The 22,095-nt window shown below is 46.0% G+C and overlaps 14 non-coding genes across 14 annotated transcripts; all 14 read right to left on the bottom strand.

Annotated features, from left to right (window-relative positions):
- Positions 1-4,264: 4,264 nt before the first annotated feature.
- Positions 4,265-4,455, bottom strand: LOC141185036 (U2 spliceosomal RNA). The gene has a single exon (XR_012259735.1). It is a non-coding gene; the product is annotated as a U2 spliceosomal RNA (small nuclear RNA).
- A 1,123-nt stretch (positions 4,456-5,578) lies between these two features.
- Positions 5,579-5,769, bottom strand: LOC141185871 (U2 spliceosomal RNA). Its single transcript, XR_012260469.1, has one exon. It is a non-coding gene; the product is annotated as a U2 spliceosomal RNA (small nuclear RNA).
- Positions 5,770-6,888: 1,119 nt separating this feature from the next.
- Positions 6,889-7,079, bottom strand: LOC141184102 (U2 spliceosomal RNA). Its single transcript, XR_012258889.1, has one exon. It is a non-coding gene; the product is annotated as a U2 spliceosomal RNA (small nuclear RNA).
- Positions 7,080-8,199: 1,120 nt separating this feature from the next.
- On the bottom strand, positions 8,200-8,390 carry LOC141184779 (U2 spliceosomal RNA). Its single transcript, XR_012259502.1, has one exon. It is a non-coding gene; the product is annotated as a U2 spliceosomal RNA (small nuclear RNA).
- Positions 8,391-9,506: 1,116 nt separating this feature from the next.
- LOC141184759 (U2 spliceosomal RNA) lies at positions 9,507-9,697 on the bottom strand. Its single transcript, XR_012259484.1, has one exon. It is a non-coding gene; the product is annotated as a U2 spliceosomal RNA (small nuclear RNA).
- A 1,120-nt stretch (positions 9,698-10,817) lies between these two features.
- On the bottom strand, positions 10,818-11,008 carry LOC141185883 (U2 spliceosomal RNA). Its single transcript, XR_012260480.1, has one exon. It is a non-coding gene; the product is annotated as a U2 spliceosomal RNA (small nuclear RNA).
- Positions 11,009-12,128: 1,120 nt separating this feature from the next.
- LOC141184978 (U2 spliceosomal RNA) lies at positions 12,129-12,319 on the bottom strand. Its single transcript, XR_012259683.1, has one exon. It is a non-coding gene; the product is annotated as a U2 spliceosomal RNA (small nuclear RNA).
- Positions 12,320-13,446: 1,127 nt separating this feature from the next.
- Positions 13,447-13,637, bottom strand: LOC141184810 (U2 spliceosomal RNA). Its single transcript, XR_012259530.1, has one exon. It is a non-coding gene; the product is annotated as a U2 spliceosomal RNA (small nuclear RNA).
- Positions 13,638-14,751: 1,114 nt separating this feature from the next.
- LOC141185896 (U2 spliceosomal RNA) lies at positions 14,752-14,942 on the bottom strand. The gene has a single exon (XR_012260491.1). It is a non-coding gene; the product is annotated as a U2 spliceosomal RNA (small nuclear RNA).
- Positions 14,943-16,063: 1,121 nt separating this feature from the next.
- Positions 16,064-16,254, bottom strand: LOC141185908 (U2 spliceosomal RNA). Its single transcript, XR_012260498.1, has one exon. It is a non-coding gene; the product is annotated as a U2 spliceosomal RNA (small nuclear RNA).
- Positions 16,255-17,375: 1,121 nt separating this feature from the next.
- Positions 17,376-17,566, bottom strand: LOC141184626 (U2 spliceosomal RNA). The gene has a single exon (XR_012259364.1). It is a non-coding gene; the product is annotated as a U2 spliceosomal RNA (small nuclear RNA).
- Positions 17,567-18,687: 1,121 nt separating this feature from the next.
- On the bottom strand, positions 18,688-18,878 carry LOC141185920 (U2 spliceosomal RNA). The gene has a single exon (XR_012260509.1). It is a non-coding gene; the product is annotated as a U2 spliceosomal RNA (small nuclear RNA).
- Positions 18,879-19,997: 1,119 nt separating this feature from the next.
- Positions 19,998-20,188, bottom strand: LOC141185933 (U2 spliceosomal RNA). Its single transcript, XR_012260514.1, has one exon. It is a non-coding gene; the product is annotated as a U2 spliceosomal RNA (small nuclear RNA).
- A 1,122-nt stretch (positions 20,189-21,310) lies between these two features.
- On the bottom strand, positions 21,311-21,501 carry LOC141185945 (U2 spliceosomal RNA). Its single transcript, XR_012260525.1, has one exon. It is a non-coding gene; the product is annotated as a U2 spliceosomal RNA (small nuclear RNA).
- Positions 21,502-22,095: the final 594 nt, after the last annotated feature.

Genomic DNA, 22,095 nt, shown 5'->3' on the forward strand with positions numbered 1-22,095 from the left:
CACCTCTTTATGTAAGTTAGGCCACCAAAACCGACGCGAGAGGAGATCCACAGTTGCTTTACTCCCCGGGTGTCCTGCCAAAACTGAGTTATGGTGTGCCTCGATCACCTTCTGTCGCAACTGATCTGGAACGAACAGTCTCCCCGGAGGTCCAACAGGGGCGTCCCCCTGAGCCTCCAATATCTCCTCCTCCAGCTCAGAGCATACTGCCGAAACCACCACCCCCTCCTGAAGGATAGGAATCGGGTCGTCCGTATTCCCGGCCCCAGGGAAACTACGAGATAAGGCATCCGCCTTTACATTTTTAGACCCAGGACGATATGTAACGACGAAATTAAACCTGGTAAAAAACAATGACCACCTAGCTTGTCTGGGATTCAGACGTTTAGCGGACTCCAGATATAGCAGGTTCTTGTGATCGGTGATGACGGTGACCGGATGAACTGCCCCCTCCAAAAAATGGCGCCACTCCTCAAAAGCTAACTTAATGGCCAAGAGTTCCCTATTGCCGACATCGTAATTCCTCTCAGCGGACGACAATTTTTTAGAGAAAAAGGCGCACGGATGCCACTTACCAGGGGACGAACCCTGTGACAATACTGCTCCCACCCCTACCTCGGAAGCGTCTACCTCTACAAAGAATGGCTGAGACGCATCAGGTTGAATGAGTATGGGTGCCGAGGCAAAACATTTTTTCAAGGAGGAGAATGCTTGACAAGCCTTGTCAGACCACCTAGAAAAATCCGTCCCCTTTTTAGTCATGTCTGTGAGAGGCTTAACCATGGACGAGAAATTACGAATGAACTTCCGGTAATAGTTAGCAAACCCCAGGAAACGTTGTAGTGCCTTAAGATTCTCCGGCCGATCCCACTCAAGAACTGCCCGCACTTTCCCAGGGTCCATACGAAAACCGGACGCTGAAACCAGGAAGCCTAAAAACTGGAGTTCCTGTACGGCGAACACACACTTTTCCCATTTGGCATACAGTTTATTATCCCGCAAGATCTGTAACACCTGTCTAACGTGCTCCTGATGAGACACCAGATCCGGCGAGTAAATTAAGATATCATCCAGATATATGACAACAAACTGTCCCACCAGGTGGCGAAAAATATCATTAACAAAGTGTTGAAACACCGCCGGGGCATTAGTCAGACCGAATGGCATGACAAGGTTCTCATAATGCCCCTCCGGAGTGTTAAAAGCCGTCTTCCACTCATCCCCCTCCTTCATCCTAATCAGATTGTACGCCCCCCTGAGATCCAACTTAGAGAACCATTTGGCGCCCACGATCTGATTAAAGAGATCGGGAATAAGTGGGAGCGGATACGGATCTCGGACCGTAATCCGATTAAGTTCACGGAAATCCAGGCAAGGGCGTAGGCCTCCATCTTTCTTCTTAACAAAGAAGAACCCCGCGGCCACCGGAGAAGATGAAGGTCTAATATGCCCCTTAGCCAGACTTTCAGAAATATAATCCTTCATGGCCTGCCTCTCAGGACCAGAAAGGTTATACAACCTAGCTTTAGGTAACTTGGCCTCAGGGAGCAGTTTTACAGAACAGTCATACACGCGATGAGGAGGTAGTTCCTGACACCCATTCTCCGAGAATACATCCTCAAAGTCCGCCAGAAATGGAGGTAAGACCCAAGGAGTAACCGCACCGATGACCGTGTTCATGCAGTTTTTATTACAGAATTTACTCCATTGGCTTATCTCTCTGGTTTGCCAATTAATAACCGGGTTATGCTTAGCTAACCAAGGAAGGCCCAACACTATAGGAGTGGGAAGACCCTCCAACACGTAGCAAGACAACAGTTCTTTATGTATTGCCCCCACTTGAAGTTTTACGCCATGCACAGCTTGCAAAAAACTTCCCTGACCGAGAGGTCTGGCATCGATTGAGAATATGGGGATGGGTTTAGCCAACTCACTCAATCGCATACCTTGAACCCGGGCAAACCGAGCATCAACCAGATTAGCCCCGGCCCCACTATCCAGAAGAACAGATATCCTCTCAGTTCTCGTACCCACCACCACCTCCGCCGGTACGAGAAACTGAGACGAACCAAGGGACGAAATACCTACTCCCAGATTGCCGTCCACCACACAACCTGGGATCAACAGTTTTTTCGACGACTCTTTACTCTGCAAGGGACGGGATGGACACCCCCCAATAAAATGTCCTTTTTTCCCACAGAGAAAACACCTTCCTGTCTTATGGCGCACCACCGGTCCCCTTCCCCGAAATGATGTCCCTCCTAATTGCATAGGCTCCTCCGGACTGACCAGGGGAACCACCATATGAGGGGACCTTGTAGGAGGTGGAGACATTACAGGGGGTAGAGTTATCCCGCACCTCTCCCGAAGCCGTCTGTCAACGCGAATAGCAAGGGCCATAGCGGCTTCCAGTGACGCGGGAGAGTCATACTGTGCCAACACATCCTGTAATTTGTTGGATAAACCATGACAAAACTGGCTCCTAAGAGCCGGGTCATTCCACTGGGTGTCCGTGGCCCACCTACGGAACTCCGAACAGAATTCCTCCGCCGGACGATCTCCCTGCTGAATCCTACGTAACTTAGACTCAGCAAGGGAGATCCGATCTGGGTCATCATATACGAGTCCCAGAGCAGCGAAAAACCTATCCACTGACTGGAGAACCGGGGAGCTTGGGGGAAGAGAGAACGCCCAAGATTGTGGGTCCCCTTGTAGGAGCGAGATGACAATTCCCACCCTTTGTTCTTCACTGCCCGATGACCGAGGCCGCAGCCGAAAGTACAATTTGCATGCCTCCCGGAAAACAAAAAACTTGTCCCGCCCCCCAGTGAACCTGTCAGGGAGAGCTACTTTAGGTTCTGGTCCGGCTTGCTCCAGAGGATGCAAAACCTTGGACCTAACGTCCGCCAGCCCCATGGACAAACTCTGCAACTGCCGAGCTAGACCGGCTACTGGATCCATGGTAGCTGGAGAAAAAACTAAGATGGTCGGTGAAAATGTCACACTGTCACAGAATACTGGAGGTAGGGGGCCTAAGCTGACCCTAAGCTGGGGCCCTGACTAATCCCTCATCCTGGAGGTACTGTTAAAGGTACAGAGGTCCAGGCCGCCAGCGTAACCCCTACCTTCTGAGGATCCCTGCACCTAAGTAATCTAGTCCTGAGAAGGACCCCGATCACAACAATAGGGAACCAGAAATAATATGCCCACACACAGTATTTAGACGAACGAGACAGTACAAGGGAAAAACCAAAACCACCTTGCATACAACTTCTAAACAACTACAACAGAGGGAACACCAACGGGAAAGGAGATAAATGATAAAGCGAGGAAAGGGAAAACACACTTCCAAATACACTTATCTCAGCAACTCCAAACACCACGATCCGCTCTGTAAGTCAGAATGAAAAGCTTTCACCGACACCTCCCAAACAGACCTGCAGGAATATAAAGGAGTCTCACTAAAGAAGCATTGATTGCAGCTGGGCGAGGCTGGACCTCAGCTAACCCAGAGAGAGAGAGAATTAACTCCTACACTGCCGAGAAAACACAAAGCACCAACAAGTCAGCTGCGAGAAGTCAGGCTGTGTGCTCGTGACGATCTTCGTGGCAACACACCCGTGACACTGAGAAGCTCACAGAGACCGCCATAAGCAACAGTTTAAAAGAATGCCACAGACTAATCAACCAAACTTTTTGGGTTGGTTTCTCTTTTATAGTCTGCAGGCATTAAATGAAAGAAGTCAGTGTTCCAGCAGAGGGAGACAACGTTTCAGAAAAGGCATTGTAGCAAACCAAAAAAGAAATTTTAAGCGCAGCAGAGTAACCAGCTCACATACCTGTTAGCTCAGGTGAGTTTAAAAGGCTGCTGTTGATAACAAGGGCATTTGCTAAATAGATGGTGTGTGTGCAACAATATACTGAAAGGTCAATTATATTGTGCAGCTTATCTCACCACCTGTAGTTATTTAGGTGAAAGCTCCAAAATGCTTGCCTAATATGTCTGTTTATCCAAAAGGAAGTATAGAGGGAGAGCTAGATAGATAGCATTGCATTACATTACATTACATGGCAATGCAATGCACAGTTGCTGAAGTTGAACCAAAATGAGCTTGTCATCTGGCTTCTGCAACTTTTAACATGAAAAATCCAATGAGGAGAAGAAAAGCAAAGCCAAAGAGTCCATCCCAAAATCCGACAAACAAGCAAAATGAACAAAAAGCATTGAATTCAATTCTTTCTGATTTTAGAAACTGCATTAAAGAAGGGGTGCACCGGTCCTGTAGATACTGCAATACCAGGTCAATGCGTGGAGTGGACAGAGCAAGCTCTTTTTCCATCTCCCTGTTCTAAAAATCCATTTAATATATGGTCCCCAGATAGGGGACGTATCAGATATTAAACTGATAAGAACAGATACTACACTTGATCTTAGCCAAAAGGCCGAGAAGCGATAACCAGAATTGGTTTCCGACTACGGTGCCACCGAAGGATTCTGAAAAGTCCATTTGTGGAGATGGCCACCTGGACTCCCGTTAAGAAGACATGCTGTCAACCTCTAGATCCCTCACATGCCTGCACTTTTCGGCTTGCTGCTGCTGCAATCCACGCGTTTTAGATCTGCATAACTCCACCTCTTTTAGCACAGTACCCTCAACCCCCGGCTGTTCCCACCCGCCTCAACACCGTTGGAAGGGAGGAGAACCAATTAAGGCGGGGGGGGGGGGGTGGAACGAGCAGCTGTCTACCCTTAGCAGGAGGGTTGCTGATTAATTACCTCTCCTGCTGCTGCTGCTGCTGGCTGTCCAGCAGCAGACTGAAGGTGGCTGCTGCTGTGCGCAGGTATATAAAGGCTCAGAGCCTATCATGACACGCGCAGCCAGCGTTCCATTGCCACATTCCGTCTACTGCAGGCGGGATACCTGGATGGCTGAATGTCACTGAGAAGCTCACAGAGACCGCCATAAGCAACAGTTTAAAAGAATGCCACAGACTAATCAACCAAACTTTTTGGGTTGGTTTCTCTTTTATAGTCTGCAGGCATTAAATGAAAGAAGTCAGTGTTCCAGCAGAGGGAGACAACGTTTCAGAAAAGGCATTGTAGCAAACCAAAAAAGAAATTTTAAGCGCAGCAGAGTAACCAGCTCACATACCTGTTAGCTCAGGTGAGTTTAAAAGGCTGCTGTTGATAACAAGGGCATTTGCTAAATAGATGGTGTGTGTGCAACAATATACTGAAAGGTCAATTATATTGTGCAGCTTATCTCACCACCTGTAGTTATTTAGGTGAAAGCTCCAAAATGCTTGCCTAATATGTCTGTTTATCCAAAAGGAAGTATAGAGGGAGAGCTAGATAGATAGCATTGCATTACATTACATTACATGGCAATGCAATGCACAGTTGCTGAAGTTGAACCAAAATGAGCTTGTCATCTGGCTTCTGCAACTTTTAACATGAAAAATCCAATGAGGAGAAGAAAAGCAAAGCCAAAGAGTCCATCCCAAAATCCGACAAACAAGCAAAATGAACAAAAAGCATTGAATTCAATTCTTTCTGATTTTAGAAACTGCATTAAAGAAGGGGTGCACCGGTCCTGGAGATACTGCAATACCAGGTCAATGCGTGGAGTGGACAGAGCAAGCTCTTTTTCCATCTCCCTGTTCTAAAAATCCATTTAATATATGGTCCCCAGATAGGGGACGTATCAGATATTAAACTGATAAGAACAGATACTACACTTGATCTTAGCCAAAAGGCCGAGAAGCGATAACCAGAATTGGTTTCCGACTACGGTGCCACCCAAGGATTCTGAAAAGTCCATTTGTGGAGATGGCCACCTGGACTCCCGTTAAGAAGACATGCTGTCAACCTCTAGATCCCTCACATGCCTGCACTTTTCGGCTTGCTGCTGCTGCAATCCACGCGTTTTAGATCTGCATAACTCCACCTCTTTTAGCACAGTACCCTCAACCCCCGGCTGTTCCCACCCGCCTCAACACCGTTGGAAGGGAGGAGAACCAATTAAGGCGGGGGGGGGTGGAACGAGCAGCTGTCTACCCTTAGCAGGAGGGTTGCTGATTAATTACCTCTCCTGCTGCTGCTGCTGCTGGCTGTCCAGCAGCAGACTGAAGGTGGCTGCTGCTGTGCGCAGGTATATAAAGGCTCAGAGCCTATTATGACACGCGCAGCCAGCGTTCCATTGCCACATTCCGTCTACTGCAGGCGGGATACCTGGATGGCTGAATGTCACTGAGAAGCTCACAGAGACCGCCATAAGCAACAGTTTAAAAGAATGCCACAGACTAATCAACCAAACTTTTTGGGTTGGTTTCTCTTTTATAGTCTGCAGGCATTAAATGAAAGAAGTCAGTGTTCCAGCAGAGGGAGACAACGTTTCAGAAAAGGCATTGTAGCAAACCAAAAAAGAAATTTTAAGCGCAGCAGAGTAACCAGCTCACATACCTGTTAGCTCAGGTGAGTTTAAAAGGCTGCTGTTGATAACAAGGGCATTTGCTAAATAGATGGTGTGCGTGCAACAATATACTGAAAGGTCAATTATATTGTGCAGCTTATCTCACCACCTGTAGTTATTTAGGTGAAAGCTCCAAAATGCTTGCCTAATATGTCTGTTTATCCAAAAGGAAGTATAGAGGGAGAGCTAGATAGATAGCATTGCATTACATTACATTACATGGCAATGCAATGCACAGTTGCTGAAGTTGAACCAAAATGAGCTTGTCATCTGGCTTCTGCAACTTTTAACATGAAAAATCCAATGAGGAGAAGAAAAGCAAAGCCAAAGAGTCCATCCCAAAATCCGACAAACAAGCAAAATGAACAAAAAGCATTGAATTCAATTCTTTCTGATTTTAGAAACTGCATTAAAGAAGGGGTGCACCGGTCCTGGAGATACTGCAATACCAGGTCAATGCGTGGAGTGGACAGAGCAAGCTCTTTTTCCATCTCCCTGTTCTAAAAATCCATTTAATATATGGTCCCCAGATAGGGGACGTATCAGATATTAAACTGATAAGAACAGATACTACACTTGATCTTAGCCAAAAGGCAGAGAAGCGATAACCAGAATTGGTTTCCGACTACGGTGCCACCCAAGGATTCTGAAAAGTCCATTTGTGGAGATGGCCACCTGGACTCCCGTTAAGAAGACATGCTGTCAACCTCTAGATCCCTCACATGCCTGCACTTTTCGGCTTGCTGCTGCTGCAATCCACGCGTTTTAGATCTGCATAACTCCACCTCTTTTAGCACAGTACCCTCAACCCCCGGCTGTTCCCACCCTCCTCAACACCGTTGGAAGGGAGGAGAACCAATTAAGGCGGGGGGGGGGTGGAACGAGCAGCTGTCTACCCTTAGCAGGAGGGTTGCTGATTAATTACCTCTCCTGCTGCTGCTGCTGCTGGCTGTCCAGCAGCAGACTGAAGGTGGCTGCTGCTGTGCGCAGGTATATAAAGGCTCAGAGCCTATTATGACACGCGCAGCCAGCGTTCCATTGCCACATTCCGTCTACTGCAGGCGGGATACCTGGATGGCTGAATGTCACTGAGAAGCTCACAGAGACCGCCATAAGCAACAGTTTAAAAGAATGCCACAGACTAATCAACCAAACTTTTTGGGTTGGTTTCTCTTTTATAGTCTGCAGGCATTAAATGAAAGAAGTCAGTGTTCCAGCAGAGGGAGACAACGTTTCAGAAAAGGCATTGTAGCAAACCAAAAAAGAAATTTTAAGCGCAGCAGAGTAACCAGCTCACATACCTGTTAGCTCAGGTGAGTTTAAAAGGCTGCTGTTGATAACAAGGGCATTTGCTAAATAGATGGTGTGTGTGCAACAATATACTGAAAGGTCAATTATATTGTGCAGCTTATCTCACCACCTGTAGTTATTTAGGTGAAAGCTCCAAAATGCTTGCCTAATATGTCTGTTTATCCAAAAGGAAGTATAGAGGGAGAGCTAGATAGATAGCATTGCATTACATTACATTACATGGCAATGCAATGCACAGTTGCTGAAGTTGAACCAAAATGAGCATGTCATCTGGCTTCTGCAACTTTTAACATGAAAAATCCAATGAGGAGAAGAAAAGCAAAGCCAAAGAGTCCATCCCAAAATCCGACAAACAAGCAAAATGAACAAAAAGCATTGAATTCAATTCTTTCTGATTTTAGAAACTGCATTAAAGAAGGGGTGCACCGGTCCTGGAGATACTTCAATACCAGGTCAATGCGTGGAGTGGACAGAGCAAGCTCTTTTTCCATCTCCCTGTTCTAAAAATCCATTTAATATATGGTCCCCAGATAGGGGACGTATCAGATATTAAACTGATAAGAACAGATACTACACTTGATCTTAGCCAAAAGGCCGAGAAGCGATAACCAGAATTGGTTTCCGACTACGGTGCCACCCAAGGATTCTGAAAAGTCCATTTGTGGAGATGGCCACCTGGACTCCCGTTAAGAAGACATGCTGTCAACCTCTAGATCCCTCACATGCCTGCACTTTTCGGCTTGCTGCTGCTGCAATCCACGCGTTTTAGATCTGCATAACTCCACCTCTTTTAGCACAGTACCCTCAACCCCCGGCTGTTCCCACCCGCCTCAACACCGTTGGAAGGGAGGAGAACCAATTAAGGCGGGGGGGGGTGGAACGAGCAGCTGTCTACCCTTAGCAGGAGGGTTGCTGATTAATTACCTCTCCTGCTGCTGCTGCTGGCTGTCCAGCAGCAGACTGAAGGTGGCTGCTGCTGTGCGCAGGTATATAAAGGCTCAGAGCCTATTATGACACGCGCAGCCAGCGTTCCATTGCCACATTCCGTCTACTGCAGGTGGGATACCTGGATGGCTGAATGTCACTGAGAAGCTCACAGAGACCGCCATAAGCAACAGTTTAAAAGAATGCCACAGACTAATCAACCAAACTTTTTGGGTTGGTTTCTCTTTTATAGTCTGCAGGCATTAAATGAAAGAAGTCAGTGTTCCAGCAGAGGGAGACAACGTTTCAGAAAAGGCATTGTAGCAAACCAAAAAAGAAATTTTAAGCGCAGCAGAGTAACCAGCTCACATACCTGTTAGCTCAGGTGAGTTTAAAAGGCTGCTGTTGATAACAAGGGCATTTGCTAAATAGATGGTGTGTGTGCAACAATATACTGAAAGGTCAATTATATTGTGCAGCTTATCTCACCACCTGTAGTTATTTAGGTGAAAGCTCCAAAATGCTTGCCTAATATGTCTGTTTATCCAAAAGGAAGTATAGAGGGAGAGCTAGATAGATAGCATTGCATTACATTACATTACATGGCAATGCAATGCACAGTTGCTGAAGTTGAACCAAAATGAGCTTGTCATCTGGCTTCTGCAACTTTTAACATGAAAAATCCAATGAGGAGAAGAAAAGCAAAGCCAAAGAGTCCATCCCAAAATCCGACAAACAAGCAAAATGAACAAAAAGCATTGAATTCAATTCTTTCTGATTTTAGAAACTGCATTAAAGAAGGGGTGCACCGGTCCTGGAGATACTGCAATACCAGGTCAATGCGTGGAGTGGACAGAGCAAGCTCTTTTTCCATTTCCCTGTTCTAAAAATCCATTTAATATATGGTCCCCAGATAGGGGACGTATCAGATATTAAACTGATAAGAACAGATACTACACTTGATCTTAGCCAAAAGGCCGAGAAGCGATAACCAGAATTGGTTTCCGACTACGGTGCCACCCAAGGATTCTGAAAAGTCCATTTGTGGAGATGGCCACCTGGACTCCCGTTAAGACGACATGCTGTCAACCTCTAGATCCCTCACATGCCTGCACTTTTCGGCTTGCTGCTGCTGCAATCCACGCGTTTTAGATCTGCATAACTCCACCTCTTTTAGCACAGTACCCTCAACCCCCGGCTGTTCCCACCCGCCTCAACACCGTTGGAAGGGAGGAGAACCAATTAAGGCGGGGGGGGGGTGGAACGAGCAGCTGTCTACCCTTAGCAGGAGGGTTGCTGATTAATTACCTCTCCTGCTGCTGCTGCTGCTGGCTGTCCAGCAGCAGACTGAAGGTGGCTGCTGCTGTGCGCAGGTATATAAAGGCTCAGAGCCTATTATGACACGCGCAGCCAGCGTTCCATTGCCACATTCCGTCTACTGCAGGCGGGATACCTGGATGGCTGAATGTCACTGAGAAGCTCACAGAGACCGCCATAAGCAACAGTTTAAAAGAATGCCACAGACTAATCAACCAAACTTTTTGGGTTGGTTTCTCTTTTATAGTCTGCAGGCATTAAATGAAAGAAGTCAGTGTTCCAGCAGAGGGAGACAACGTTTCAGAAAAGGCATTGTAGCAAACCAAAAAAGAAATTTTAAGCGCAGCAGAGTAACCAGCTCACATACCTGTTAGCTCAGGTGAGTTTAAAAGGCTGCTGTTGATAACAAGGGCATTTGCTAAATAGATGGTGTGTGTGCAACAATATACTGAAAGGTCAATTATATTGTGCAGCTTATCTCACCACCTGTAGTTATTTAGGTGAAAGCTCCAAAATGCTTGCCTAATATGTCTGTTTATCCAAAAGGAAGTATAGAGGGAGAGCTAGATAGATAGCATTGCATTACATTACATTACATGGCAATGCAATGCACAGTTGCTGAAGTTGAACCAAAATGAGCTTGTCATCTGGCTTCTGCAACTTTTAACATGAAAAATCCAATGAGGAGAAGAAAAGCAAAGCCAAAGAGTCCATCCCAAAATCCGACAAACAAGCAAAATGAACAAAAAGCATTGAATTCAATTCTTTCTGATTTTAGAAACTGCATTAAAGAAGGGGTGCACCGGTCCTGGAGATACTGCAATACCAGGTCAATGCGTGGAGTGGACAGAGCAAGCTCTTTTTCCATCTCCCTGTTCTAAAAATCCATTTAATATATGGTCCCCAGATAGGGGACGTATCAGATATTAAACTGATAAGAACAGATACTACACTTGATCTTAGCCAAAAGGCCGAGAAGCGATAACCAGAATTGGTTTCCGACTACGGTGCCACCCAAGGATTCTGAAAAGTCCATTTGTGGAGATGGCCACCTGGACTCCCGTTAAGACGACATGCTGTCAACCTCTAGATCCCTCACATGCCTGCACTTTTCGGCTTGCTGCTGCTGCAATCCACGCGTTTTAGATCTGCATAACTCCACCTCTTTTAGCACAGTACCCTCAACCCCCGGCTGTTCCCACCCGCCTCAACACCGTTGGAAGGGAGGAGAACCAATTAAGGCGGGGGGGGGGTGGAACGAGCAGCTGTCTACCCTTAGCAGGAGGGTTGCTGATTAATTACCTCTCCTGCTGCTGCTGCTGCTGGCTGTCCAGCAGCAGACTGAAGGTGGCTGCTGCTGTGCGCAGGTATATAAAGGCTCAGAGCCTATTATGACACGCGCAGCCAGCGTTCCATTGCCACATTCCGTCTACTGCAGGCGGGATACCTGGATGGCTGAATGTCACTGAGAAGCTCACAGAGACCGCCATAAGCAACAGTTTAAAAGAATGCCACAGACTAATCAACCAAACTTTTTGGGTTGGTTTCTCTTTTATAGTCTGCAGGCATTAAATGAAAGAAGTCAGTGTTCCAGCAGAGGGAGACAACGTTTCAGAAAAGGCATTGTAGCAAACCAAAAAAGAAATTTTAAGCGCAGCAGAGTAACCGGCTCACATACCTGTTAGCTCAGGTGAGTTTAAAAGGCTGCTGTTGATAACAAGGGCATTTGCTAAATAGATGGTGTGTGTGCAACAATATACTGAAAGGTCAATTATATTGTGCAGCTTATCTCACCACCTGTAGTTATTTAGGTGAAAGCTCCAAAATGCTTGCCTAATATGTCTGTTTATCCAAAAGGAAGTATAGAGGGAGAGCTAGATAGATAGCATTGCATTACATTACATTACATGGCAATGCAATGCACAGTTGCTGAAGTTGAACCAAAATGAGCTTGTCATCTGGCTTCTGCAACTTTTAACATGAAAAATCCAATGAGGAGAAAAAAAGCAAAGCCAAAGAGTCCATCCCAAAATCCGACAAACAAGCAAAATGAACAAAAAGCATTGAATTCAATTCTTTCTGATTTTAGAAACTGCATTAAAGAAGGGGTGCACCGGTCCTGGAGATACTGCAATACCAGGTCAATGCGTGGAGTGGACAGAGCAAGCTCTTTTTCCATCTACCTGTTCTAAAAATCCATTTAATATATGGTCCCCAGATAGGGGACGTATCAGATATTAAACTGATAAGAACAGATACTACACTTGATCTTAGCCAAAAGGCCGAGAAGCGATAACCAGAATTGGTTTCCGACTACGGTGCCACCCAAGGATTCTGAAAAGTCCATTTGTGGAGATGGCCACCTGGACTCCCGTTAAGAAGACATGCTGTCAACCTCTAGATCCCTCACATGCCTGCACTTTTCGGCTTGCTGCTGCTGCAATCCACGCGTTTTAGATCTGCATAACTCCACCTCTTTTAGCACAGTACCCTCAACCCCCGGCTGTTCCCACCCGCCTCAACACCGTTGGAAGGGAGGAGAACCAATTAAGGCGGGGGGGGGGTCTGGGGTGGAACGAGCAGCTGTCTACCCTTAGCAGGAGGGTTGCTGATTAATTACCTCTCCTGCTGCTGCTGCTGCTGGCTGTCCAGCAGCAGACTGAAGGTGGCTGCTGCTGTGCGCAGGTATATAAAGGCTCAGAGCCTATTATGACACGCGCAGCCAGCGTTCCATTGCCACATTCCGTCTACTGCAGGCGGGATACCTGGATGGCTGAATGTCACTGAGAAGCTCACAGAGACCGCCATAAGCAACAGTTTAAAAGAATGCCACAGACTAATCAACCAAACTTTTTGGGTTGGTTTCTCTTTTATAGTCTGCAGGCATTAAATGAAAGAAGTCAGTGTTCCAGCAGAGGGAGACAACGTTTCAGAAAAGGCATTGTAGCAAACCAAAAAAGAAATTTTAAGCGCAGCAGAGTAACCAGCTCACATACCTGTTAGCTCAGGTGAGTTTAAAAGGCTGCTGTTGATAACAAGGGCATTTGCTAAATAGATGGTGTGTGTGCAACAATATACTGAAAGGTCAATTATATTGTGCAGCTTATCTCACCACCTGTAGTTATTTAGGTGAAAGCTCCAAAATGCTTGCCTAATATGTCTGTTTATCCAAAAGGAAGTATAGAGGGAGAGCTAGATAGATAGCATTGCATTACATTACATTACATGGCAATGCAATGCACAGTTGCTGAAGTTGAACCAAAATGAGCTTGTCATCTGGCTTCTGCAACTTTTAACATGAAAAATCCAATGAGGAGAAGAAAAGCAAAGCCAAAGAGTCCATCCCAAAATCCGACAAACAAGCAAAATGAACAAAAAGCATTGAATTCAATTCTTTCTGATTTTAGAAACTGCATTAAAGAAGGGGTGCACCGGTCCTGGAGATACTGCAATACCAGGTCAATGCGTGGAGTGGACAGAGCAAGCTCTTTTTCCATCTCCCTGTTCTAAAAATCCATTTAATATATGGTCCCCAGATAGGGGACGTATCAGATATTAAACTGATAAGAACAGATACTACTCTTGATCTTAGCCAAAAGGCCGAGAAGCGATAACCAGAATTGGTTTCCGACTACGGTGCCACCCAAGGATTCTGAAAAGTCCATTTGTGGAGATGGCCACCTGGACTCCCGTTAAGAAGACATGCTGTCAACCTCTAGATCCCTCACATGCCTGCACTTTTCGGCTTGCTGCTGCTGCAATCCACGCGTTTTAGATCTGCATAACTCCACCTCTTTTAGCACAGTACCCTCAACCCCCGGCTGTTCCCACCCGCCTCAACACCGTTGGAAGGGAGGAGAACCAATTAAGGCGGGGGGGGGGTGGAACGAGCATCTGTCTACCCTTAGCAGGAGGGTTGCTGATTAATTACCTCTCCTGCTGCTGCTGGCTGTCCAGCAGCAGACTGAAGGTGGCTGCTGCTGTGCGCAGGTATATAAAGGCTCAGAGCCTATTATGACACGCGCAGCCAGCGTTCCATTGCCACATTCCGTCTACTGCAGGCGGGATACCTGGATGGCTGAATGTCACTGAGAAGCTCACAGAGACCGCCATAAGCAACAGTTTAAAAGAATGCCACAGACTAATCAACCAAACTTTTTGGGTTGGTTTCTCTTTTATAGTCTGCAGGCATTAAATGAAAGAAGTCAGTGTTCCAGCAGAGGGAGACAACGTTTCAGAAAAGGCATTGTAGCAAACCAAAAAAGAAATTTTAAGCGCAGCAGAGTAACCAGCTCACATACCTGTTAGCTCAGGTGAGTTTAAAAGGCTGCTGTTGATAACAAGGGCATTTGCTAAATAGATGGTGTGTGTGCAACAATATACTGAAAGGTCAATTATATTGTGCAGCTTATCTCACCACCTGTAGTTATTTAGGTGAAAGCTCCAAAATGCTTGCCTAATATGTCTGTTTATCCAAAAGGAAGTATAGAGGGAGAGCTAGATAGATAGCATTGCATTACATTACATTACATGGCAATGCAATGCACAGTTGCTGAAGTTGAACCAAAATGAGCTTGTCATCTGGCTTCTGCAACTTTTAACATGAAAAATCCAATGAGGAGAAGAAAAGCAAAGCCAAAGAGTCCATCCCAAAATCCGACAAACAAGCAAAATGAACAAAAAGCATTGAATTCAATTCTTTCTGATTTTAGAAACTGCATTAAAGAAGGGGTGCACCGGTCCTGGAGATACTGCAATACCAGGTCAATGCGTGGAGTGGACAGAGCAAGCTCTTTTTCCATCTCCCTGTTCTAAAAATCCATTTAATATATGGTCCCCAGATAGGGGACGTATCAGATATTAAACTGATAAGAACAGATACTACACTTGATCTTAGCCAAAAGGCCGAGAAGCGATAACCAGAATTGGTTTCCGACTACGGTGCCACCCAAGGATTCTGAAAAGTCCATTTGTGGAGATGGCCACCTGGACTCCCGTTAAGAAGACATGCTGTCAACCTCTAGATCCCTCACATGCCTGCACTTTTCGGCTTGCTGCTGCTGCAATCCACGCGTTTTAGATCTGCATAACTCCACCTCTTTTAGCACAGTACCCTCAACCCCCGGCTGTTCCCACCCGCCTCAACACCGTTGGAAGGGAGGAGAACCAATTAAGGCGGGGGGGGGGGTGGAACGAGCATCTGTCTACCCTTAGCAGGAGGGTTGCTGATTAATTACCTCTCCTGCTGCTGCTGCTGCTGGCTGTCCAGCAGCAGACTGAAGGTGGCTGCTGCTGTGCGCAGGTATATAAAGGCTCAGAGCCTATTATGACACGCGCAGCCAGCGTTCCATTGCCACATTCCGTCTACTGCAGGCGGGATACCTGGATGGCTGAATGTCACTGAGAAGCTCACAGAGACCGCCATAAGCAACAGTTTAAAAGAATGCCACAGACTAATCAACCAAACTTTTTGGGTTGGTTTCTCTTTTATAGTCTGCAGGCATTAAATGAAAGAAGTCAGTGTTCCAGCAGAGGGAGACAACGTTTCAGAAAAGGCATTGTAGCAAACCAAAAAAGAAATTTTAAGTGCAGCAGAGTAACCAGCTCACATACCTGTTAGCTCAGGTGAGTTTAAAAGGCTGCTGTTGATAACAAGGGCATTTGCTAAATAGATGGTGTGTGTGCAACAATATACTGAAAGGTCAATTATATTGTGCAGCTTATCTCACCACCTGTAGTTATTTAGGTGAAAGCTCCAAAATGCTTGCCTAATATGTCTGTTTATCCAAAAGGAAGTATAGAGGGAGAGCTAGATAGATAGCATTGCATTACATTACATTACATGGCAATGCAATGCACAGTTGCTGAAGTTGAACCAAAATGAGCTTGTCATCTGGCTTCTGCAACTTTTAACATGAAAAATCCAATGAGGAGAAGAAAAGCAAAGCCAAAGAGTCCATCCCAAAATCCGACAAACAAGCAAAATGAACAAAAAGCATTGAATTCAATTCTTTCTGATTTTAGAAACTGCATTAAAGAAGGGGTGCACCGGTCCTGGAGATACTGCAATACCAGGTCAATGCGTGGAGTGGACAGAGCAAGCTCTTTTTCCATCTCCCTGTTCTAAAAATCCATTTAATATATGGTCCCCAGATAGGGGACGTATCAGATATTAAACTGATAAGAACAGATACTACACTTGATCTTAGCCAAAAGGCCGAGAAGCGATAACCAGAATTGGTTTCCGACTACGGTGCCACCCAAGGATTCTGAAAAGTCCATTTGTGGAGATGGCCACCTGGACTCCCGTTAAGAAGACATGCTGTCAACCTCTAGATCCCTCACATGCCTGCACTTTTCGGCTTGCTGCTGCGGCAATCCACGCGTTTTAGATCTGCATAACTCCACCTCTTTTAGCACAGTACCCTCAACCCCCGGCTGTTCCCACCCGCCTCAACACCGTTGGAAGGGAGGAGAACCAATTAAGGCGGGGGGGGGGGTGGAACGAGCAGCTGTCTACCCTTAGCAGGAGGGTTGCTGATTAATTACCTCTCCTGCTGCTGCTGCTGCTGGCTGTCCAGCAGCAGACTGAAGGTGGCTGCTGCTGTGCGCAGGTATATAAAGGCTCAGAGCCTATTATGACACGCGCAGCCAGCGTTCCATTGCCACATTCCGTCTACTGCAGGCGGGATACCTGGATGGCTGAATGTCACTGAGAAGCTCACAGAGACCGCCATAAGCAACAGTTTAAAAGAATGCCACAGACTAATCAACCAAACTTTTTGGGTTGGTTTCTCTTTTATAGTCTGCAGGCATTAAATGAAAGAAGTCAGTGTTCCAGCAGAGGGAGACAACGTTTCAGAAAAGGCATTGTAGCAAACCAAAAAAGAAATTTTAAGCGCAGCAGAGTAACCAGCTCACATACCTGTTAGCTCAGGTGAGTTTAAAAGGCTGCTGTTGATAACAAGGGCATTTGCTAAATAGATGGTGTGTGTGCAACAATATACTGAAAGGTCAATTATATTGTGCAGCTTATCTCACCACCTGTAGTTATTTAGGTGAAAGCTCCAAAATGCTTGCCTAATATGTCTGTTTATCCAAAAGGAAGTATAGAGGGAGAGCTAGATAGATAGCATTGCATTACATTACATTACATGGCAATGCAATGCACAGTTGCTGAAGTTGAACCAAAATGAGCTTGTCATCTGGCTTCTGCAACTTTTAACATGAAAAATCCAATGAGGAGAAGAAAAGCAAAGCCAAAGAGTCCATCCCAAAATCCGACAAACAAGCAAAATGAACAAAAAGCATTGAATTCAATTCTTTCTGATTTTAGAAACTGCATTAAAGAAGGGGTGCACCGGTCCTGGAGATACTGCAATACCAGGTCAATGCGTGGAGTGGACAGAGCAAGCTCTTTTTCCATCTCCCTGTTCTAAAAATCCATTTAATATATGGTCCCCAGATAGGGGATGTATCAGATATTAAACTGATAAGAACAGATACTACACTTGATCTTAGCCAAAAGGCCGAGAAGCGATAACCAGAATTGGTTTCCGACTACGGTGCCACCCAAGGATTCTGAAAAGTCCATTTGTGGAGATGGCCACCTGGACTCCCGTTAAGAAGACATGCTGTCAACCTCTAGATCCCTCACATTCCTGCACTTTTCGGCTTGCTGCTGCTGCAATCCACGCGTTTTAGATCTGCATAACTCCACCTCTTTTAGCACAGTACCCTCAACCCCCGGCTGTTCCCACCCGCCTCAACACCGTTGGAAGGGAGGAGAACCAATTAAGGCGGGGGGGGGGGTGGAACGAGCAGCTGTCTACCCTTAGCAGGAGGGTTGCTGATTAATTACCTCTCCTGCTGCTGCTGCTGCTGGCTGTCCAGCAGCAGACTGAAGGTGGCTGCTGCTGTGCGCAGGTATATAAAGGCTCAGAGCCTATTATGACACGCGCAGCCAGCGTTCCATTGCCACATTCCGTCTACTGCAGGCGGGATACCTGGATGGCTGAATGTCACTGAGAAGCTCACAGAGACCGCCATAAGCAACAGTTTAAAAGAATGCCACAGACTAATCAACCAAACTTTTTGGGTTGGTTTCTCTTTTATAGTCTGCAGGCATTAAATGAAAGAAGTCAGTGTTCCAGCAGAGGGAGACAACGTTTCAGAAAAGGCATTGTAGCAAACCAAAAAAGAAATTTTAAGCGCAGCAGAGTAACCAGCTCACATACCTGTTAGCTCAGGTGAGTTTAAAAGGCTGCTGTTGATAACAAGGGCATTTGCTAATTAGATGGTGTGTGTGCAACAATATACTGAAAGGTCAATTATATTGTGCAGCTTATCTCACCACCTGTAGTTATTTAGGTGAAAGCTCCAAAATGCTTGCCTAATATGTCTGTTTATCCAAAAGGAAGTATAGAGGGAGAGCTAGATAGATAGCATTGCATTACATTACATTACATGGCAATGCAATGCACAGTTGCTGAAGTTGAACCAAAATGAGCTTGTCATCTGGCTTCTGCAACTTTTAACATGAAAAATCCAATGAGGAGAAGAAAAGCAAAGCCAAAGAGTCCATCCCAAAATCCGACAAACAAGCAAAATGAACAAAAAGCATTGAATTCAATTCTTTCTGATTTTAGAAACTGCATTAAAGAAGGGGTGCACCGGTCCTGGAGATACTGCAATACCAGGTCAATGCGTGGAGTGGACAGAGCAAGCTCTTTTTCCATCTCCCTGTTCTAAAAATCCATTTAATATATGGTCCCCAGATAGGGGACGTATCAGATATTAAACTGATAAGAACAGATACTACACTTGATCTTAGCCAAAAGGCCGAGAAGCGATAACCAGAATTGGTTTCCGACTACGGTGCCACCCAAGGATTCTGAAAAGTCCATTTGTGGAGATGGCCACCTGGACTCCCGTTAAGAAGACATGCTGTCAACCTCTAGATCCCTCACATGCCTGCACTTTTCGGCTTGCTGCTGCTGCAATCCACGCGTTTTAGATCTGCATAACTCCACCTCTTTTAGCACAGTACCCTCAACCCCCGGCTGTTCCCACCCGCCTCAACACCGTTGGAAGGGAGGAGAACCAATTAAGGCGGGGGGGGGTGGAACGAGCAGCTGTCTACCCTTAGCAGGAGGGTTGCTGATTAATTACCTCTCCTGCTGCTGCTGCTGCTGGCTGTCCAGCAGCAGACTGAAGGTGGCTGCTGCTGTGCGCAGGTATATAAAGGCTCAGAGCCTATTATGACACGCGCAGCCAGCGTTCCATTGCCACATTCCGTCTACTGCAGGCGGGATACCTGGATGGCTGAATGTCACTGAGAAGCTCGCAGAGACCGCCATAAGCAACAGTTTAAAAGAATGCCACAGACTAATCAACCAAACTTTTTGGCTTGGTTTCTCTTTTATAGTCTGCAGGCATTAAATGAAAGAAGTCAGTGTTCCAGCAGAGGGAGACAACGTTTCAGAAAAGGCATTGTAGCAAACCAAAAAAGAAATTTTAAGCGCAGCAGAGTAACCAGCTCACATACCTGTTAGCTCAGGTGAGTTTAAAAGGCTGCTGTTGATAACAAGGGCATTTGCTAAATAGATGGTGTGTGTGCAACAATATACTGAAAGGTCAATTATATTGTGCAGCTTATCTCACCACCTGTAGTTATTTAGGTGAAAGCTCCAAAATGCTTGCCTAATATGTCTGTTTATCCAAAAGGAAGTATGGAGGGAGAGCTAGATAGATAGCATTGCATTACATTACATTACATGGCAATGCAATGCACAGTTGCTGAAGTTGAACCAAAATGAGCTTGTCATCTGGCTTCTGCAACTTTTAACATGAAAAATCCAATGAGGAGAAGAAAAGCAAAGCCAAAGAGTCCATCCCAAAATCCGACAAACAAGCAAAATGAACAAAAAGCATTGAATTCAATTCTTTCTGATTTTAGAAACTGCATTAAAGAAGGGGTGCACCGGTCCTGGAGATACTGCAATACCAGGTCAATGCGTGGAGTGGACAGAGCAAGCTCTTTTTCCATCTCCCTGTTCTAAAAATCCATTTAATATATGGTCCCCAGATAGGGGACGTATCAGATATTAAACTGATAAGAACAGATACTACACTTGATCTTAGCCAAAAGGCCGAGAAGCGATAACCAGAATTGGTTTCCGACTACGGTGCCACCCAAGGATTCTGAAAAGTCCATTTGTGGAGATGGCCACCTGGACTCCCGTTAAGAAGACATGCTGTCAACCTCTAGATCCCTCACATGCCTGCACTTTTCGGCTTGCTGCTGCTGCAATCCACGCGTTTTAGATCTGCATAACTCCACCTCTTTTAGCACAGTACCCTCAACCCCCGGCTGTTCCCACCCGCCTCAACACCGTTGGAAGGGAGGAGAACCAATTAAGGCGGGGGGGGGGGGTGGAACGAGCAGCTGTCTACCCTTAGCAGGAGGGTTGCTGATTAATTACCTCTCCTGCTGCTGCTGCTGCTGGCTGTCCAGCAGCAGACTGAAGGTGGCTGCTGCTGTGCGCAGGTATATAAAGGCTCAGAGCCTATTATGACACGCGCAGCCAGCGTTCCATTGCCACATTCCGTCTACTGCAGGCGGGATACCTGGATGGCTGAATGTCACTGAGAAGCTCACAGAGACCGCCATAAGCAACAGTTTAAAAGAATGCCACAGACTAATCAACCAAACTTTTTGGGTTGGTTTCTCTTTTATAGTCTGCAGGCATTAAATGAAAGAAGTCAGTGTTCCAGCAGAGGGAGACAACGTTTCAGAAAAGGCATTGTAGCAAACCAAAAAAGAAATTTTAAGCGCAGCAGAGTAACCAGCTCACATACCTGTTAGCTCAGGTGAGTTTAAAAGGCTGCTGTTGATAACAAGGGCATTTGCTAAATAGATGGTGTGTGTGCAACAATATACTGAAAGGTCAATTATATTGTGCAGCTTATCTCACCACCTGTAGTTATTTAGGTGAAAGCTCCAAAATGCTTGCCTAATATGTCTGTTTATCCAAAAGGAAGTATAGAGGGAGAGCTAGATAGATAGCATTGCATTACATTACATTACATGGCAATGCAATGCACAGTTGCTGAAGTTGAACCAAAATGAGCTTGTCATCTGGCTTCTGCAACTTTTAACATGAAAAATCCAATGAGGAGAAGAAAAGCAAAGCCAAAGAGTCCATCCCAAAATCCGACAAACAAGCAAAATGAACAAAAAGCATTGAATTCAATTCTTTCTGATTTTAGAAACTGCATTAAAGAAGGGGTGCACCGGTCCTGGAGATACTGCAATACCAGGTCAATGCGTGGAGTGGACAGAGCAAGCTCTTTTTCCATCTCCCTGTTCTAAAAATCCATTTAATATATGGTCCCCAGATAGGGGACGTATCAGATATTAAACTGATAAGAACAGATACTACACTTGATCTTAGCCAAAAGGCCGAGAAGCGATAACCAGAATTGGTTTCCGACTACGGTGCCACCCAAGGATTCTGAAAAGTCCATTTGTGGAGATGGCCACCTGGACTCCCGTTAAGAAGACATGCTGTCAACCTCTAGATCCCTCACATGCCTGCACTTTTCGGCTTGCTGCTGCTGCAATCCACGCGTTTTAGATCTGCATAACTCCACCTCTTTTAGCACAGTACCCTCAACCCCCGGCTGTTCCCACCCGCCTCAACACCGTTGGAAGGGAGGAGAACCAATTAAGGCGGGGGGGGGGGTGGAACGAGCAGCTGTCTACCCTTAGCAGGAGGGTTGCTGATTAATTACCTCTCCTGCTGCTGCTGCTGCTGGCTGTCCAGCAGCAGACTGAAGGTGGCTGCTGCTGTGCGCAGGTATATAAAGGCTCAGAGCCTATTATGACACGCGCAGCCAGCGTTCCATTGCCACATTCCGTCTACTGCAGGCGGGATACCTGGATGGCTGAATGTCACTGAGAAGCTCACAGAGACCGCCATAAGCAACAGTTTAAAAGAATGCCACAGACTAATCAACCAAACTTTTTGGGTTGGTTTCTCTTTTATAGTCTGCAGGCATTAAATGA

This window comes from Phyllobates terribilis, unplaced genomic scaffold (assembly GCF_046119375.1).
Source record: "Phyllobates terribilis strain yellow unplaced genomic scaffold, ASM4611937v1 Scaffold_40__1_contigs__length_11209783, whole genome shotgun sequence".
NCBI lineage: Eukaryota > Metazoa > Chordata > Amphibia > Anura > Dendrobatidae > Phyllobates > Phyllobates terribilis.